The sequence below is a fragment of the Wyeomyia smithii genome, chromosome 1, assembly GCF_029784165.1.
Source record: "Wyeomyia smithii strain HCP4-BCI-WySm-NY-G18 chromosome 1, ASM2978416v1, whole genome shotgun sequence".
Classification (NCBI taxonomy): Eukaryota; Metazoa; Arthropoda; class Insecta; order Diptera; family Culicidae; genus Wyeomyia; species Wyeomyia smithii.
This window is the reverse complement of record NC_073694.1, coordinates 148,189,529-148,210,531: the sequence shown is the minus strand read 5'-3', so window position 1 is coordinate 148,210,531 and position 21,003 is coordinate 148,189,529. Positions and strand designations below refer to the sequence as shown.

The following is a 21,003-nucleotide window of genomic DNA, read 5'->3' as shown; positions in this document are numbered from 1 at the left end:
GGGAGTAGTCGAAGAGTGTCAAGGGCCTGCAGACTTTCTCAACCCACTATTACCGATTCGTAAACCTAACGGTAAATGGAGGATATGTTTGGACTCCCGGCGCCTCAATCAGTGTACCAAACGAGATGAATTTCCGTTCCCAAATATGGTCGGAATTCTCCAAAGAATCCAAAAGTCTCGTTATTTTTCCGTCATCGACTTATCTGAATCATACTATCAGGTGGGATTAGAAGCATCTGCCAAAGATAAAACAGCATTCCGTACAAATAAAGGGTTATTCCGCTTCACCGTCATGCCTTTCGGTCTGACAAATGCGCCAGCTACCATGGCCCGCCTTATGTCTCGTGTATTAGGGCATGATTTGGAGCCGTACGTGTATGTATATTTAGATGATATAATCGTCACGTCAGCCTCTTTCGAAAAACATCTTAGGTTGATCAGTAAAGTGGCTGAACGGTTGACTCGGGCTGGACTAACAATCAATCTTCTAAAATCCAAGTTTTGTCAAAAGAAAATTCGATATTTGGGCTACGTGCTATCGGAGGAAGGATTGTCCGTAGATACCAAGAAAATACAACCGATTATTGATTACCCCGCCCCGAAGACAGTAAAAGACATTCGTCGATTACTGGGATTAACAGGCTTTTACCAAAAGTTTATAGGAAATTATTCCGAGATCACGACACCGATTACAAACTTATTAAAAAAATCACGGAAACATTTCACCTGGACTGATGAAGCTGACGTGGCATTGAATAAACTGAAATCCGCGCTAATTAGTACACCTATACTGGCCAATGCCGATTTCAACCTGCCATTTATCATTGAGACCGATAGCTCTGATCTCGCAATCGGTTCAGTGTTGGTACAAATTCAAGACGGAGAACGAAAATGTATCGCCTACTACTCCAAAAAGCTATCCAGCACACAAAGAAAATATAGTGCCACGGAAAGAGAATGTCTGGCGGTACTTCTCAGTATTGAAATTTTCCGGCATTTCGTCGAAGGAACTCAGTTTATTGTCCAGACCGATGTCATGAGCCTAACATTCTTGAAGACCATGTCGATTGAGTCTAAGTCTCCCCGCATTGCACGGTGGGCACTGAAGCTATCGAAGTACGATGTCGTACTCCAATATAAGAAGGGTTCTGATAACATACCCGCCGACGCGCTCTCGCGAAGCTTAAACACCGTACAAGTTACCTTGCCAGACGCATACTGCTCACAGCTAAAGCGGCAAATCGAAATGAAACCGGATCGGTATCCCGATTTCCGTATTATCGATGGCAAAATTTTCAAATACATAACTAACACGGATCTGTGTGAAGACCCGGGTAGTCGGTGGAAGTATGTAGTTCCGTTGTCTGAAAGAAAAAAATTAAATCAAAAATATTCACCAGGAAGCGCACTTGGGTTATTTAAAAACATTAGCGAAGATAAGAGAGCGGTATTATTGGCCTCGAATGGCTACAGACATAAAACGTTATTGCTTCCAGTGTGAAGTGTGCAAAGAGTCAAAGACACCGAACCTGAATGTCACACCAGTATGTGGGAAACCAAAGATGTGTTCTCGGCCATGGGAACTCATATCGATGGATTTCCTAGGACCTTATCCTCGATCCAAACGCGGAAATATGTGGCTACTAGTAGTTACCGACTTCTTCACGAAGTTCATAATGGTGCAATGTATGAAGGCAGCCACTGCTGTAGGTGTGTGTGCATTTACTGAAAATCACGTCTTTAACCTCTTTGGAGCCCCCTCCGTTTGCATAACAGACAATGCCAAAGTGTTTTTGTCGGACAGTTTTAGACACCTGCTTAGTCGCTATGGTGTGACGCATTGGAATTTGTCTGTGTATCATCCCAGCCCAAATCCCACCGAGCGTGATAATCGGGTAATTGTTACCGCGATTCGCTGCTGTCTAAACAAAAGAGTAAACCATCGAGATTGGGACGAATCTGTACACCAGATCGCGAAGGCAATTCAAACAAGTGTTCATGAAAGCACTGGATATACTCCGTATTTCCTCAATTTTGGCTGAAATATGGTGAGTTCGGGGAACGAATATGAACACCTGAGGGACTTGGCGGACGACCAAGCGCCACAAATAGCTCACTTCGCGGATGATCAGAAACGATTACTCGAAATTGTACGAGAAAATTTGCTAAAAGCTTACAAAAGATACTCTACCCCGTATAATCTGCGCGCCAATCAAAAACATGTATTCAAGAAAAATGATGTTGTGTACAAGAAGAATGTCCATTTGTCTAACAAAGATAAACAATTTGTGGGAAAGTTCGGCCAAAAGTTCACTAAAGTTCGGGTTCGCGACGTCTTAGGGACCAACACTTATATCCTTGAGGATTTAGAAGGCCGGCGAATTTCAGGCACCTATCATGGATCGTTTTTAAAACGTGCCTGAAAATGAAACAATAACGAATGAATAATACAGCTATGACGGTACTACGGTCGAGTAGTACATAAACAATAAACGGTGAGCCCAAACAAAATACTCCATTGAGGTGATACGGCAGCCACGGCGTTCGAGATGTCATTTTTTGTTTCCTCACGTCGTCGGTTTGAGTCGCATCGAGCTACCCAGTAGACTAACACACAGCATTTCACCGGCTGTGTCCCAGAATGTTAGCTTCCATGAAACCGTAACGTCAGCCTGAAATTAATAACCTTTTCAAAGAGAAAATTCTTCGAAAATCTGGGGCTGGTACTAGTACATAATTTGACTTTACTCGCATACTTTTCTTGTTCACGAAAGTAACAGAGAAAACTCACTAGCAATTCTGGTCTACTTTACTTACCAAAGCATCAGTTAAGAGCGACAGAAACTAACTTTTTTTAGACGCAGGATATGTTCCTTCCAATTTATAGACGATAGATATCAATAATAATTTAAACAAACGACAGTATGTATTTTGTGTCTTCGTTATGGGAGTATATTGCGAATATCCAGGATGACAGATGAAACAAAAAGTCTGATGCATGAAGCATGAAATCAGTTTTAGGACACAGTATGAAAACCCAGTGTTAAACCACCGAAGACTAAGACGATTAGACGAATGAAACGTCTGACGTCGAGTGTGGTACTAATTTATTCCAGTTTGAGTTATGAGAGAATTGCCTGAATTGGAAATTGGGATGAATGAGAGATTTAGTAATACGTTTTGGAGTTGGAGAATAGACTCATGAATTTTCCAAAATATCTTTTGGAATAAATTAGATCGGTGAAGATATTTTTTTGTTCAGAAATTTCTGAAGTAATTTGGGAGAAATGAAAACGATTTTCAGACGTGTCTGAAGTAATTTGGAAGAAGGAAATTTAGATAAAGTTATTGCCGCAGTAGAATTAAGAGAGATGAATGAACAAGGAATAAATGAATGAAAGTGGAAAAAAAAACAAGGAATAAATTAGTATCTTTGAAAATAAGGAATAAATAAATAATTTAGTACAAACATAGAAACCATAATAATGAGTACCGCAATCAAATTTTCGATAACAGTAATAAACCTATAAAAATTTTGAAATTTTTAATTTCAAAATTTTTATAATTTTAGAATAATCGAGAATGTAAGATTATAACAGTTTCCCTAAGAACACTGTTGCCATAAGAACACTAGCGCGAGCTTTCAACAACGTCAAACGCTTAAAAGCCCTCTGGTGGGAGATAGAGAGGCTGCAATGCACGCGAAGCTTAACTCGATCGTGTGAGTTCCACACGGATCTCATTTATCTTTCCTAGTAGACGGGATGGGATCGAAAAGAAGGCAAAAATTAGCAAACCAATGGAAACTAAGATCGCCACTGCGGGATCACAAAAGACACCTGGTAAATAAAATGCCTCATCTTGCATTAGCTAGAAGGAGAGGGAATCGAATTTCCGCAGCATCCAATACCTAACCGGTATTGTTTGAGGCGATCGAACAATCAGATCAAATGTGATTTTGTTAAATCCTTGGGATGATTCGGGTGAATACCGTCAACCACGCTGCAAGCACACGCGAGAAGCTGATTGAACGCGCAGTGCGCTTAGTATATCGAGTTAAACTTTTACCCGAATTTCGGCCAATAAAATAGGCCTAGCGTGAAAAACATAATAAATATAAAATAAAACACGTCAAACAGTTAAAACTTATTAACTAATTAACAGTGTTGCTTAAAAGTGTTTAGCGTCAGGATTAAACCCACCGTTCAACGTGGGTGCAAATGCGGATTGCCAACCCCACCCGAGTGCAAGTACCGCGTGCCACGAGACGAGGAAAAGCCCATCAGCAAATTGTGACGCGGGTGCGTCGAGAACCGCCCGCTAGACACTCAGGGAAAGTTACCGCTTTCATACGATTGAAACGATCGTCGCCCCAGCGGTGAGAGCCCGTGCAACGCACGCGTGTGAAATACTTCGACATCGCCAAACGCAAGGCTGCGATCGACCAGCCGTTCGAGATGGTTTGTACACTGACTGCAGGTTCCGGTACTCACAGGTAGACTTAGAATAAGCACAGATTGTAAATAATATAGAGTTAGTAGTTGAGAGTGACGTCACTGATAGGCAGGCGAACATGTGTTGAATATAAGAGAAAATGTATAAGGCCTGTTTGAATCTAAAGTTGTGTTCTCTTGTTCGCCGAAGTTGACGCTTTCACTCTAGGTTTTTTTGATTTTTTGGGAATTTCGGATATCGCATTGTTGCTGAGATTGGTTGCCCTCTCCTGTGTCTTAGTAAATAACTATCTAAATCCCATCGCGTCCGCTGGGAAAGCCAAATTGGATTCGAGTGTTTGAACATTAAACCCGCCCGTGACAGAGAGTCTCTAGCCGAGCACTTAGACCTTGCATCAGCAGCCTCTCACCCGTGAGAGTGGCGCTTAAGCTGCTGACTGTTACAAAGAGATTCGTTACAATTAGAAGATGACCACTTTCAGTTTCTGGAATACAACGAAAATAACTGAAATGCACCCAATATATATCCGGAATAGAGGTCATGTACAAAGGCCAAAAGTCAAGGATGTTGTCATTCCGATAAAACCAATCATTTTAAACGATATAAGCCAATCGCAAGGAACCAATGAATTTGAATTGTTAAAATTATTAAATTAAACACTAAAATAGGCGGGACGAAGTTTGCCGGGTCAGCTAGTAACATGATAAAACAGTAAGTATAAGGACGACCATAAACAACGGGGACTATTAAGGGGCTGTAAGGGGTTGACCAGAAACTACGTTTCATATGAATTATAGAAAAATGTATGACTGGATCAAATCGATATCGAATCGTGGCTTATATCTATATTATACATGCACATAGTAGCGTCTCCAGTTAGCTTAGAAAGGGAAAATCGTCCCCTTAATGCTAGAACTAGATAACTCGAAATTTGTCGATTTTGAGTTAAGTATGCCATCATATTTATCGCGTCGAGCTTTATAACATATCCAAAACTCGTTGAAACACGATTACAAGAAAAAGTGTTATTCATCAATTAAAAAACTAGATATCTCTACGAAAAACAAGCGTATTTTGTAGTAAAACTAAATAACTCGGTTTTTTGTTGATTTTTACGTTGCTATAACGGGCCTGAAACGATATGGATGCGTTTCATAAAATCTGAACCTTTGATAATTGCATTTGAATCATCATCACCAAAATACGTCAAATTTTCAAACTCGTTTTTCTCGAAACGTCAATTTTCGAGTTATCTAGTTCTAGCATTAAGGGGACGAAATGTTAGGACACAAAGCCTGAGAAGAATTTTCGTTTCAATTATTATGTGTCATTGTCCACTGTATATTCAATTGGAGATTTCACCGCTGGAAACGTACCCACAACCCTCCTTCCTCGCTTCAAAAGTCATCAGTTTATATAGAATAGGTGTACAAAATTTTGTTACATTCTATAGGTAATATCAGTCATTGTAAATTTCCATCTAACAGTTGTTAGCTTACTGTTCTCAAGCTTTTAGTCATTATTTTAAATAATACCATAGCTAGACAACATACCCTGTATAAACAATGCAAGTGTTTTGGTGTATACTGATATAATTTTGTCGTGAATGTGAATTCCGCACACTGTACCGTTCATTATAGCTTGGCACAATCTCACCCCAAAGGGGCTCGAAAAGAGTACAGTTTAGAAAAACACTATTTTCTGAGTCAACACAGGTTCAATGCATGATATTCCCTCAACACATTGGAAACGACATCCTAACGTATTGACTGAGCAGTAAGTTGATGTGATTTCTTAATCGGGTTGGTTTGCCTGGGACATTTTTGGATAACGTTATTTGCGCATGTTTTTCACCCTGTACTTTGAAACATTATTTGAGTGAAACAGTTCACTAATATTATTTATATTCCATTTGAAGTTGTGAATAAATATGTCATGTTTAGCAATGGGCAAGATCGATCCGATTTTTGCAAAATCGATCTTTTCTAGTCGATTTATCGATCGATTTCTCTGCGCGCGATCTTCTGCTGAATCGATCCTTTGGATGGCAAGATCGTTTTTTTCGCCTGAAAAATAAATGCGTGCAAAACGGATTGAAAACAATAGTGATTGCCTTTTTTGTTGCTAACGTAATCTGCGGCCGAATTCCGAGAGCACTTTTCTTTGAAGAGAAGAAAATTTCTTTATTGATAGTATACGAAATTTGTTTCTTCTCTCCGAAGAAGTGTGTGCTCGGAATTCGGACACTGATCTGAAAAATGTGTCAATTTTTTACCGGGATGTCCATAGTTGAAGAATGGGCTAAAATTCAATAGACATGAAACCGAGAAAAACGCATTTCAAATGTTTTTGTTGGTTCAAACAATTGTCTACGTCCATGATAACTTTTTTCATGAGTATGTCACACCCCCATATCCAGCATATCCAGCTTTTCACGAACGGTAATGGCGTATAGTGCACGCAGCCCATTTTGACGTTTTCTGTAGGTCAGGAAGCTGGATAACCTTGTCGTCGAGTTGAGAAAGAACAATCCGCAGCCAAATTAAGTCCCTCCAGTATTTTTAACGCAGTAACCATTTTTTGCCTTTGTAAACGCGACATCAATAGACAAACCCGTATGAAATTTGGCTAATACGCATGCGTTGTGAAATATATCAAGGATTAGGGGTGGGTGAAACGGCTCTTACGCAAGAGCGGCTCTAAACCGACTCATGGTTCACAATGATTCACGAGCGTTGACAGTTCGTGTTGTCTCAGTAAACTTCGGGTTCGCGCGAACCAAACAGTTCTGGTGCGCCCAAAGAACCGTGGTTCTTTTTCGTGAGCCGTTCGTTCTTTCGCTCTTTCCTAAGAACCGGTTCATATGAACGGCTCTTGAGCCGTTCGTCCATCCCTAGCGAGGATGAAAAGAACGACGAGACAAGTTTGCACCTCGAACTGAATATAAATTACCAGACCACAAGACCGTCTCGAAAGTTTGACATATATTGTATACAATCATTACTATCTGATTGGTGTACATTGGGGTGGCAATGGAAATTGACTTTGACAGTTTTATTTAGTAGTGTTCAAAATTTCGCCTTCACGAACAGTTAGCAAAATTTCGATTTTTTGGATAACACCCGACCTCGACGTTTTATATATTTCTAATAACCAGTTCACATGATGTAATATCGCCCATCTTGATTTCAAATCCCATACTCCAAATTTTCCGTGAAAACTAGATGTATGTATGTTTCAAGATACGCGATATCACGTGATATCTGCTATAGTGTGAACAAGGCATAAGACATTTGGCACAAAAAAAACTATTACAAACTGTGCTTTTCATTCGTTGTTTTGCTTTCGTCTCGATTAGACGCAAATTGTTTATCTCCGTTTGAGTTCGCAAAATAACAATACACGAGTTATCGTACGGGTGTTTTTTTGTCGATTAGTTCTCGTGCTGCGCAATAACAATAGACTGTTATATATCGGCAGAAACATCTGCACACTGGTAGGGGCAGGCTACCCCGCCAGTGATTCGATACGCAGCTGATATATCAGCAAGAATAATTCTCCCGCACCGCTGTTACCCCGCTAGCAGCACGGACCATCATACGATCGAGCGAGTGGAAGTCAACTACAAGTGGCATCTACAAGGTCGCGTGTAGGACACGGCCACTGTGTCTCAACACAAAGCTGGATCGTCATTGTTTGTTCTGCGGAGACGCTCGATTAATCCTACTATCAGCCGTGAGGTCGTGACTTAGACGTTCGGTGAAGTATTACCTTTAGAATTTTTACTATTATTATCAATATTATTACTATGTTATAATATTATTATTAATATTATTATTGATATTATTATTGTTATTATTAATACTATTACTATAATTATTATTATTATTATTATTATTACTATTGTTATTAGTATTAGTATTACTGTCTTTTTTTTTTATTTGATCCATTGTAGATTGAAAAATTGTTTTTAAAATTTAACATCAACTACTTGAACCCCCCCCCATATTCGAATATTTATCGTTTGTGTGCGGTAGAGCGTAACGCTCCCGCAAAATGGACGACATGCAGGTGCAACTTTTCCTGGAGGTGGAAACAAACGGGGAAGAAATTGAAATTTCTCCCATCAGCACACCCCTACCTTCCCCTGTGCCCTCCCCTTTGCCAAGTCCTGTACCAAGAGTACCGGAAGTACGGGTAAAAGCTTACCCAGATGCCGCTGGCGGTCCCTACGTTGTTTTTTTCCGGCCCATAAAGAAGCCATTGAATATTATCCAAATTGGCAAAGACCTGGCAAAACATTTTTCGGCCGTAACCGAGATTACGAAGGTGAGGCCGAACAAACTGCGAGTTGTCGTGAGTAGCTTGAAGCAAGCAAACGAAATTGCTGGCTACGAGCTCTTCACGAGAGAGTATCGCGTGTACATCCCTGCCAAGGATGTAGAAATCGACGGTGTGGTTACCGAGGGGAATCTCACTGTCGATGACATTTTGCGTCATGGAGTTGGCTGCTTTAAAAATCCCTTGATGCAAAGTGTAAAGATACTGGATTGCAAGCAATTGCATTCAGTATCCATCGAAGAAGGGAAGAAGAAATTCCTCCCTTCGGATTCCTTCCGAGTAACATTCGCCGGATCCGCGCTGCCGAACTACGTCCGCTTGGACAGGGTTCGTCTACCTGTACGCCTGTTCGTACCGCGGGTCATGCATTGCCAAAACTGTAAGCAGTTAGGTCACACAGCCACCTACTGCTGCAACAAGGCACGCTGTAGCAAGTGCGGAGGCAATCATGCTGAGAACGCTTGCAGTGGGGATACTGAAAAGTGTCTTTATTGCGAGGGAACTCGGCATGACCTTCCGGCATGTCCCGCGTACAAACAGCGCGAGGAAAAAATTAAGCGTTCCCTTAAGGAACGATCAAAGCGCTCTTTTGCAGAAATGCTTAAGAGGGCTGAGCCACCCTCGACAGGAAACATCTTTTCCTTTTTGCCAACCGATGAGGGTACATCTGACGATCCCGTCGAAGGGTGTTCCTATGCCTTGCCAGAGGGATCTAGGAAGAGGAGAATGCTCAACTCTCCTAATCTTTCTCGTAAAGGTCGTAAGATAACCCCTAGCGGAATGACCAATAAGACAACACAAAAAGGAAGCGGTGAAGAAAAACCGAAGCAAGTACCCCCCGGTTTTAATTTCAAATCAAACCAGGAGTACCCACCGCTTCCTGGGGCACCAAAAACCCCTCGGGCACCCATTTCTCGATCAGAAGACATAAAAGAAACAGGGTTCATAAAATTCTCTGATATTGTGGACTGGATATTTAAAACATTCAACATACCAGATCCCCTTCAAAACATTCTTCTTGCCCTTCTCCCAACAGTGAAAACCTTTTTGAAGCAACTCACAGCAACTTGGCCCCTCATTTCAGCTATCGTATCTTTCGATGACTAATTCGTTGAAAGAGGTTAGGAATTTTGTCACTGTGTTACAGTGGAACTGCAGAAGTATCATCCCCAAATTTGATTTATTTTCACATTTGATAAACACATACAATTGTGATGCGTTCGCGCTTTGTGAAACTTTTCTCAATTCAAATGACCAACTTAATTTCCACGATTTTAACATCATTCGTCGAGATCGAGACTCACACGGTGGAGGGGTACTTTTAGGGATCAAAAAGTGCTATTCTTTTTTCAGAATTGACCTCCCCTCGATCTCGAATATTGAAGCTGTTGCCATTCAAACGAATATGAATGGAAAAGACCTTTGCCTTGTTTCGTTATATATTCCCCCATCCGCGCGGATTGAACAGAAGCAACTCCTTGATATAGCAGAATTGCTTCCCGCACCTTTTTTGATTTTGGGAGATTTTAACTCTCACTGTTCGCTATGGGGGTCGCTGTACGACGACAACCGATCTTCTTTAATCTGTAACTTGATCGACGACTTCAATATGACAGTTTTGAATACTGGGGAAGCGACACGCGTACCTAATCCTCCGGCACGTGAAAGCGTGCTTGACCTATCCCTCTGCTCGACATCACTAGCGTTAGATTGCCAGTGGAAAGTAATCAACGATCCCCACGGTAGTGATCATCTTCCAATCGTTATATCAATTGCTAATGGTTCAACTCCCCCGAACCCAATCAATATTTCCTACGACCTTACACGTAATATTGATTGGAAGCGTTATGAGTCTATTATAGCGGAATCTATCGAGACTCACGAGGAACTTCCTCCGGAGGAAGAATACGCGTTCTTAGCTGGCTTGATAATCGACGCCGCGACGCAAGCTCAGACGAAACCGATACCCGGGGTAACGATTAGACAACGCCCTCCCAACAAATGGTGGGACAAAGAGTGCTCTGAGCTGTACGCGCGAAGGTCCGCGGCGTATAAGGACTACCGGGAGTACGGCACTGTCAACCTACTACGAAAGTACGAGGCACTGGGCAGGCAGATGAAGAGCTTAGTAAAGGCGAAAAAACGCGGGTACTGGCGGCGGTTCGTAAACGCGTTGTCGAGGGAAACAGCGATGAGCACTCTTTGGGATACCGCCAGGCGCATGCGGAACCGTGACGTTTCGAATGAGAGTGAGGAGTATTCAGATCGCTGGATACTTGATTTTGCCAAAAAGGTCTGTCCGGACTCTGTACCGGAACAGAAAACCTTTCGCGACGCGTTTATAGTAACTACGGAAGAGCCTCCATTTTCGATGTTGGAATTTTCAATGGCTCTCCTGTCGTGCAACAATAAGGCTCCAGGGTTAGATAAAATAAAATTCAACCTGTTGAAGAATCTACCCGACTCTGCAAAAAGACGCTTGTTGGACTTGTTCAACAAGTTTCTTGAGCTAAATATTGTTCCGCATGACTGGAGGGAGGTAAAAGTCATTGCTATTCGGAAACCCGGGAAACCTGCCTCTGATCACAATTCATATAGGCCGATTGCAATGCTCTCTTGCCTCCGGAAATTAATGGAGAAAATGATCCTCTTACGGTTAGACAAATGGGTCGAAACAAACGGTTTACTTTCAGATACTCAATTTGGCTTTCGCCGGGGCAAAGGGACGAACGATTGCCTAGCGTTGCTTTCTACTGAAATTCAACTCGCATTTGCTCGAAAAGAGCAAATGGCTTCTGCGTTCTTGGATATTAAGGGGGCTTTTGACTCTGTCTCTGTAGAAGTTTTAAGCGCGAAACTTCATTCGCAGGGACTTTCACTAAATTTGAATAACTTTTTGCTCAATCTGTTGTCAGAAAAGCATATGTATTTCTCACATGGCGATTCGACAACTTCCCGAATTAGTTACATGGGCCTTCCCCAGGGCTCATGTTTAAGTCCTCTCTTATATAATTTTTACGTCAATGACATCGATGAATGTCTTGCAAATTCATGCACGCTAAGGCAACTTGCAGACGATAGCGTTGTATCCATTACTGGTAGCGAGGCTAGCGATCTGCAAGGACCATTGCAAGATACCTTAGACAATTTGTCTTATATAATTTGTACGTCAATGACATCGATGAATGTCTTGCAAATTCATGCACGCTAAGGCAACTTGCAGACGATAGCGTTGTATCCATTACTGGTAGCGAGGCTAGCGATCTGCAAGGACCATTGCAAGATACCTTAGACAATTTGTCTGAATGGGCTCTTAAGCTGGGTATCGAATTCTCTCCGGAGAAAACTGAGTTGGTCGTTTTTTCTAGGAAGCATAACCCAGCTCAGCTGCAGCTCCTACTAACGGGTAAAACGATCTCTCAGGTTTTAGTCGCTAAATATCTCGGGGTCTGGTTCGACTCTAAATGCACCTGGGCTTGTCATATTAGGTATCTGACACGAAAATGCCAACAGAGGATTAATTTTCTTCGTACGATTACCGGAACCTGGTGGGGAGCCCACCCAGGAGACCTTCTAAGGCTTTACCAAACAACGATATTGTCAGTTCTTGAGTACGGCTGTTTCTGCTTCCGCTCCGCCGCGAACACGCACATTATAAAATTAGAGAGAATACAATATCGTTGTTTGCGTATTGCCTTGGGTTGCATGCAGTCGACCCATACGATGAGTCTTGAAGTGTTAGCGGGTATTCTTCCGTTGAAACATCGTTTTAGGAATCTCTCTTACCGGTTGCTAATTCGATGCACAGTTAGGAACCCATTAGTAATTGAAAATTTCGAGAGGTTGGTCGACCTTCAATTTCAATCCAGATTTATGACTTTATATTTTGACTATATGGCTCAAGATATTAATCCTTCTTCATACGATTCCTCCAATGTCGCACTTTTAGATACTTCTAATAATGCTATATTTTTCGACACCACCATGAAACAAGACATTTCTGGTATCCCGGATCAATTGCGACCCCAAGAGATCCCTAAGATTTTTTCGAATAAGTTCAAACATGTTAGTTATGATAAAAGGTTTTACACTGACGGATCTAATCTAGATGAGTCCACTGGCTTCGGTGTTTTCCACGAAAATTTTACCGCCTCCTACAAACTCGATGCTCCTGCTTCCGTGTACGTCGCAGAACTTGCTGCTATTCAGTACTCTCTTGGAATCATCGAAACCCTACCCACAGACCACTACTTCATCTTCACAGACAGTCTCAGTGCCATTGAGGCTCTGCGATCGATGAAGCCTGTGAAGCACACCCCGTATTTCCTGGGGAAAATACGGTGGTTTTTAAGTGCTTTAACAGATAAAAATTACCGGGTTACCTTAGCGTGGGTCCCTTCTCATTGCTCGATTCCGGGTAACGAAAAGGCTGACTCTTTAGCTAAGGTGGGTGCTATTGATGGCGATATTTATGAAAGACCAATTGCTTATGATGAATTTTATAGCATTTTGCGTCAGAGAACACTCAACAGTTGGCAATCATCATGGAACTCAGATGAACTGGGACGGTGGCTACATTCCATTTTTCCTAAGGTATCGACGAAAGCATGGTTCAAGGGGTTGGATGTAGGTCGGGACTTCATTCGCGTGATGTCTAGACTTATGTCCAATCACTACACGTTAAACACGCATCTCTTTCGTATAGGGCTTGTAGACAGTAATCACTGCGTTTGTGGCGATGGCTACCATGACATCGAGCATGTTGTTTGGTCGTGTACCGAATACTGTGGTGTTAGGTCCGAGCTTATAGATTCCCTTCGGGCCCGAGGAAAACAACCGAACGTACCCGTTAGAGACATTCTGGGAAGCGGTGATCTCCAGTACATGACACAGTTATACTGCTTTCTGAAAAACGCTGACATTAAAATTTAAAATTTTCTTTGTCTATTTGTCAGATTAAGGATACAAATATGCTATGCTGAAGACACGGAAACGAAGAGCCCGCAACTATGCTTACACAAATATTTTGAACCCACAACAAACAAGAATACAATTGCTCTACCAGTTGAAAAACAAAGTTCCAAAATAGTTTTAAGTCAAAATTGTATCTCCCCTCCTCTCACCTTAAATCCCCACTAGCTCGTAGTCGGCCGCGAGAATAAAGAAAAGGCCTCCCTCTTTTCTCTGCTAACGTAGAATTAAAACGAATTGTACTTGGCTCAGTAAAACAGAAAATGTATCGTGCCGTGTCAAATAAACTAATTTAAAACTAAAAAAAAAAACTGTGCTTTTCTTCATAAGTCGAGAAAGTGAAATTTAGACCAAATACTCCTGAATTCCGATTTAGCTGAAATTTTGCATTGCGTTGGATATTGAATTTACCATTTTGGATATTAGCCAACATTATTTCATATTTGCTACCTCTGCAAGTGCACTTTTTGAAAATTGGCTTCCGTAGGGACGTTGTTTACTATCGTTGTGGGTGTTTACTATCAAGCACCAATTTTTTGATTCAGGTAGAAAAGGCATATGCGCTTATTTTTCAACTATGAGTAGCGGGGTACTCGTTAACTCTAATATTGCAAAAGTTGAATTGAATGGTCGTGTATATGCCGTGCTGTATTCTGTTCTGCATGGTGTCGCGTTCGCCATTTTTGTTTATTTGAGTTCGTTCTGCGGATGTTCCGATTTTTTTTATGAATTGGGTTGTTCAGCTATATCAGTTTTTCATATCATCTGAATGATCTGAATTTTCCAAGTAAAACGTGATTTAAAAAAAATTCTATCATTATCCTTCGCTTTTTAAATCACGATTTAAAACTTCTTGAAATCTGCTCGAAACCGCTATACAATGACAGTTCGCTCATCTACCAACTGTCATTGTAACGAGAGCGAAATTTTATTTTTCATTTAAAAACCGAAGGAAAATGATATAAAGTTTTAAAAAATCACGTTTTGCTTAAAAAAATTACACTCTTTTGTATGATATATAAAAATCGGAAATCCGTGAATAACTAAACAACCCAATTAGAGTCAGGTTTTTTTAAGCGGTTTTTTCATACGAGGATTTTTTTACGAGTTTTTTTTACGCGGATTTTTGAATAAACGCGGTTTTTTACGCGGATTTTTGAATTAACGCATTTTTTTTACGCGACACCGCGCTAATTCAAAACAATTCTCGCGAATTTCCGAATTAACGTGGGTTTGGAACCAGAAACGTTTAAGTGTTTATCTAGTAAAAGACTTAGTCCGAAAAATACCCTCCGCCCACCGAAAGATCCGGAATGACCGTCAAAGAGGACAATTTTAAATACTGGTTCTAGAGCGTCTCGGGTTTTTTCTAAAGCCCTTCTTGCAGGACTACTTTACGCGGATTAGAAAAAAAACGTGTTTTTTTACGCGGATTTTTAAATTAGCGAGGTTTTTTTTACGCGGATTTTTGAATTACCGCGGTTTTATGCGTTTTTTTACGAGGTACGTATCCCCCGCGTAAAAAAAAAACCTGACTGTATACAGGTTTGGATTGCTCTTAGTGCATCCGAAACAATAGACCATTTCACGAACTGACAGGTGTCACGGATCCTGCTGATGTTCTTGATGCTTTCACGTGCATTATGTCAGCGGTTCCAAGCTTTCTGTCAAAATTTCGTTCATGAATCAAGTTCCCGAACGTCTCGTGAAATGGTCTATGGGATGAGCGACAACGAAAACTTTTGGTAGAAAAAAAACGCTAAGAGAACACGCGGTTAAAGAAGATGGCAATAAACTAAAAAAGCCGTATCGTTAGTAGATGTTGTGTACGAAAACTCGATGAACATGATAATAAACCAGAAAACGCAAACAAAACAAAATCTCCATAAATATAGCCAAAAAAAGTCGTAAAAAGCTTATACCGAGCAAAAATCGATTTTTTGTTAAATCGATTTTTCAGGCTCGATTTTCTTATGAATCGATTTTCTTGATTTTGATTAATCGATGCAGGAGAATCGATTTTTGTTCGTAGATCGCCCATTGCTAGTCATGTTTCATAAAGTATTGAATTTGAGGTATCAGGTTCTAGAAATCTCAAGTAGTTTAACAAATAAACATTTCCCGTTTTGGCTCAATCTCACCCCCGTGGCTTAGTCTCACCCCGCCAGACGGTAGCTGGTTTTCACATTTTTAAACATACCAGGCAAAGTAAAAGTCCGATTGCAAAAAAATCAATAGGGCAACAAGACCTTCCATATGATACTGGTTTTATGAAAATCGGTACATCCATCTCTGAGAAACATGAGTAAGGTTAAATAGTCTCTAGAACACGTTTCTAGCCCGTTCATTCCAAACCAATTTTGTTAAAATCGGTTGTGTAGTTTCTAAGATAATGATGTTGTGATTTCACATTTTGTTAAATAACATTTCATTTGTTAATTTGTTCATTTCATTTCAAATTCATTTGAAAATATTTGTTTTCGAAAATCTGTCCAGCCATCTCTGAGAAAATCGAGTAAGGTTGAAAAGTTGCACATACACACACATTCAGAAAATGCTAGGATCGTGGAACTGAGTCGAGTGATATATGCCATTCGACCGTCTGGAGCACTTTTATACCTTTGGTTTTGCCAGTGATAGACATTCCTTTCTAGAAGAAAGGCAAGAATTAGTGAATAATTTAAACTCATCATAAATGTTTTCCATTTATTTTTATAACTTTTGAACCACATGTTTATTCATTGCAAAAATCATCGGTGGATGTTTTTTTTTGGTCACACAGCATTTATTTGACACGGAACATCGGTTGATGGTTTTAAAGACAGCATGTTCATTTGATACTTGTTTTGTTCCAATCAGTTGTGCAGTTTCTGAGATAATGAAGTTTCGTGATTTTCACATTTTGTTACATAACAGACAACAGTCTGATTCACGTGGTATGTGAATGGCCCCTTATTAAACATGACGAACAGAGTTAAAGTCCATTTACAATAAAATTCAATAGGGTCTCATGGGGCAACAAGACCTTCCATAAGACACTAACTTTGTGAAAATCGGTCTAGGCATCTCTGAGAAAAGTGAGTGAGTTTAAACAGTCTTCGAAACACGTTACTTTGTATAACTTTTGAACTACTTGTTCAAACATTTGAAATTTAATTTACAAACGGTTCAAAAAACAAGCCCGTTCTTTGATACCAATTTTGTTCAAATCGGTTGTGTAGTTACTGAGATAATGAAGTTTTGTGATTTTCAAATTTAGATACATAACCTCTACACTAAAAATCCGATAATGATAAAATTCAATAGGGTCTAATGGGGCAACTAGACGTTTCATTTGCAATTAACCTCATGAAAATCGATCCAGCCATCTCTGAGAAAATCGAGTGAGATTGGGAGACCGTTACATCCATACAAACACATACACTTTCACACACACACACATACACACATACACACACACATACACACACATACACACACATACAGAAAATGCTCAGTTCGTCGAACTAAGTCGATTGATATACGAGATTCGACCCTTTGGAACACTTTTATACCTATGGTTTTTCCAGTGATTGCTAGTTTTAGCATGCTAGTTTTAGCATCTAGACGATCAGTTTGATCGGTGTCTTCGGCAAAATTGTAGACAATAATGCTGTCCTACCAGAAAGTATACAATGTTAAAAAGAATTTGAAAACAATTTTTTTTTACAAATTTAATTTTTCTGTTTATGTTCACTAAAATATTGTCACACCATTCAAACAAACCGGTTTGGGCTCTAAAAATATTTGTAATCATTAATACTTTTTTACAAAGCATTTTCACATAGCTTTTCAAAAACGAATCGTGATTTAAAAAAAAACAATAGCACAAAATGGCATCTTTTGCCCATATAACCATCTTTGTAAAGTTTCACCCAAGTCAAAGCAATTGAAAAAAATAAAACTGGGTCATTTTGTGTTGAATTGCTCGCTGGTCATCTTTCATGTGGGCTTCATGATATAATGAATTGTTTAAAATACTTTAAAGGATAAAACCCTACCTAGGACTCTCAGACCCATAAGTCTGACTTCATCACTTCTCAAGCTGAAGGAGAAAATTATGGATAAATATATCCGTGATGAGTTTCTTAGACTCCCCGCTGAATAGGAACCAACATGCTTATCAAAGCGGCAAGTCAACAGGAACTGCTCTTCACAGCTTAGTGACGTTGATTGATAAGTCCCTGAGTCATCAGGAGACGGCGCTATGTGCCTTTCTTGATATTGAAGGGGCCTTCGATAACGTCCTTTGTATCAATTAATACGACTGTCTCCAATAAGGGAATCGACCACACTTCAAGGAGCTGGATACACGCAAATGCTCTCTAGCAGAGTGATCACAGCAACCTTGGAAGATTCGTCTGTAACAATGTCAGTGATTAAGGGATGCCCGCAAGGAGGAGTTCTCTTGCCCTTGTTATGGTCACTAGTTGTCGACGCACTTCTCAATAAGCTTTCACAGCTTGGATACGAGGTCATTGGATACGCTGATCGTCCACATCGTAATAGGTAAAGACGACGCAACTCTGTCGAGCCGAATGCAAGCGGCCCTGAATGCCACCACGTTATGGTGTCTACAGGAGGGTCTAAACATAAACCCCTTAAAAACAGTCCTAATCCCATTCCACAGTGGGAAATCGCTGGCCATCGCCCAAAAAAATTTTTTTTTCGTTAGCTGTTTTATAATATTTTTCCTTTATTGCTATAACATTCAAGTATCTAAATCCAAAATTTGGGCGCAATATCATGAAATCTGAATTTTTTATGGCTTTTCAAAGCTTGGCGAACTGACGTTTTTTTGTCTTTTTTTTGAAAAAAAGTACATTACTTTGAAACGCTCGGTAGCTTCAATGATAGCTTGGATTTTTTCGACGTTGAAGAAAAAGTTGTTGTAAATATTGTGCAAAACAAACCCTTTTCATTAGATATTGTAAAATTTGGTCATAATGGGTCTGACACTAGAAAAAATTTGAAAAAACGTGATTTTTTTTGTAGAAAAGTAGCTTAAAAGTTTAGTTGCCGCAGTTTGCCACGGTTGTGACTACATTCAAAATTTAGGTAAAAACGTAAGCTTTCAAATGAATACTGTCCGCTGCTGCGCAAAACTGCGCAAATTGCCACTTTAGTGAAAAAAGCGATAGCAGTTTTTTTCATTTTTTTTTCATCCAGGATTAAATTTCATCCAGGATTAATTTTAATCATAACCATTATACCCCATTAATGGAAATTTATGATATCGAACTCAATCCGTGAGAATAAAATAAAAATTTGGGCAAAAATTACAAAATTTATCAATTAAAAGTTATAAAATGAGTGTTAAATAAGAAAATAGTAAACAAATCTTTATGAAACTTTTAATTATGTCAAACTTTATCGCTTCCTGCAAATTTAAAACAATATTAAAAACATTCAGCCCTTTTCAATTTATGATCATGAAATTCGCTAAACTGATTGAAGTGTTGAATACTAGCAGCAAATTCATACCATCAAACTCCGGCTAACAATAGCTCGTTTGAAGATTGCATTCGCTTCGCACTCGTTGGCATACAAAAGTAAAGCACACATTTTGCTTTACGAGAAAAAAACAAAGAACAGTCGTCGCCCTCCGCATCTTTTCGTATTCATTTAGAACGTTGTGCAATTCCAGTGTCTTGGTTTTCAAATTCATAAATTCGTTGAATTTTATTATGGAGCCTTCAACTTCAGCGGCACCACCTAATTCAATGTCTAGTAAGTTGTCAAATCATGGTGTTATACATGTATTTGAATGTCCTCTTTCAACCATAGAAACCGGATTAGGAAGATAACATATATATGAAACAATGAAACATCGAAAATTACTAGAAGAAATGATAATTGCAGCGAAAGACATTTTTCCTGCTAATAAGTATAATGAACTTCAAATTTTCTGGAAACAATTCAACACGAGATTCAAGCGATCACAGCGGAAGATGATAATGCTGATGATGATTTTTTCAATTTGTAATTAGTTTGTATTACTTACGTTGTTTTAGTTTATTTAAAATATATATATATATATATATATATATATATATATATATATATATATATATATATATATATATATATATATATATATATATATATATATATATATTTCGGCAAAATTTGTTTAGTCCAAGAGGTTGTCCAAAAATTACGTATTTTTTCAATGGGAAGGACGCCCGGTGACACTACTTGTGGTCAAAGATCATATAATTCTATAAAAAAGAAAAAAGTGCCAAAAAAATATTAAAAATTAGATTTTGTGCTTTATGGACGGCCCCAAACAAAAAATTGATGACAAATTCGTGTTCAGCGCCCCAGAATTATGTAAATACGAAGTCTTTGTCGCATTTATCGACACTTTTTTTGCTTGGCCAGCCTTTGTATGGAGTCGCCCCACTGTGCATTCGGTAGACGAAGGAAGATCTCCATCACTCCTCCAACACTGAATGGAGCTAGACTGGGCTGGGCAATGAAGTTAAATACCTCGGAATTATTCTGGATAAGAAACTGAACTGGTCTGCACAACTGGATCATGCCAGTAAGAAAGCGACCTCGGCGATCTGGTCCTGCAGAACTCTGTTCGGTAAGACCTGGGGACTAAAACCAGACTTGGCACTCTGGTCTTTCAAGACCAGTGCCCGACCAAGAATCACCTATGCTGCCCTTGTGTGGTGGCCTAAGGTGAACGAAGTGACTGCGCAAGCCAAAATCAAAAAAGTTCAAAAACTTGCATGTCTTTCGGTTACCAGCGCCCTACTGCCTCTTAATCTTCCACCTGGCATCGTCAGTTTTTATACGAATGGCTCGAAATTGGGAACCCTAACGGGATCTTGTATATACGGATATCACGGAAACATTTTCCCTTGGCAAATGGCCCACCGTTTTTCAAGCAGAGGTGAATGCCATATATAACTGCGCAAAAATATGTCTGAAACGCAACTACAGACATGCGAAAATCGGTATATTCTCGGACAGTCAAGCTGCACTACTAGCTCTTAAGTCCGTCAAATGCGCTTCCAAACTTGTTTGGGAATGCATCGAAACTCTACGGGAACTCTCCCGGCAGAACTCAGTTTTTCTGTTTTGGGTGCCCGGACATTGCGGAGTCGAGGGTAATGAACACGCTGACTACCTAGTAAGACAGGGCTCGGCTCAGCGGTTTATTGGCCCCGAGCCGTTTCTGGGTAC

The 21,003-nt window shown here is 39.9% G+C and overlaps 1 long non-coding RNA gene across 1 annotated transcript; it reads right to left on the bottom strand.

The window, feature by feature from the left end:
* Window positions 1-2,189: 2,189 nt before the first annotated feature.
* Window positions 2,190-2,951, bottom strand: LOC129718439 (uncharacterized). The gene is made up of 3 exons (XR_008726897.1): window positions 2,818-2,951; window positions 2,482-2,672; window positions 2,190-2,419 (listed from the first exon to the last, which is right to left on the bottom strand). It is a non-coding gene; the product is annotated as an uncharacterized LOC129718439 (long non-coding RNA).
* Window positions 2,952-21,003: the final 18,052 nt, after the last annotated feature.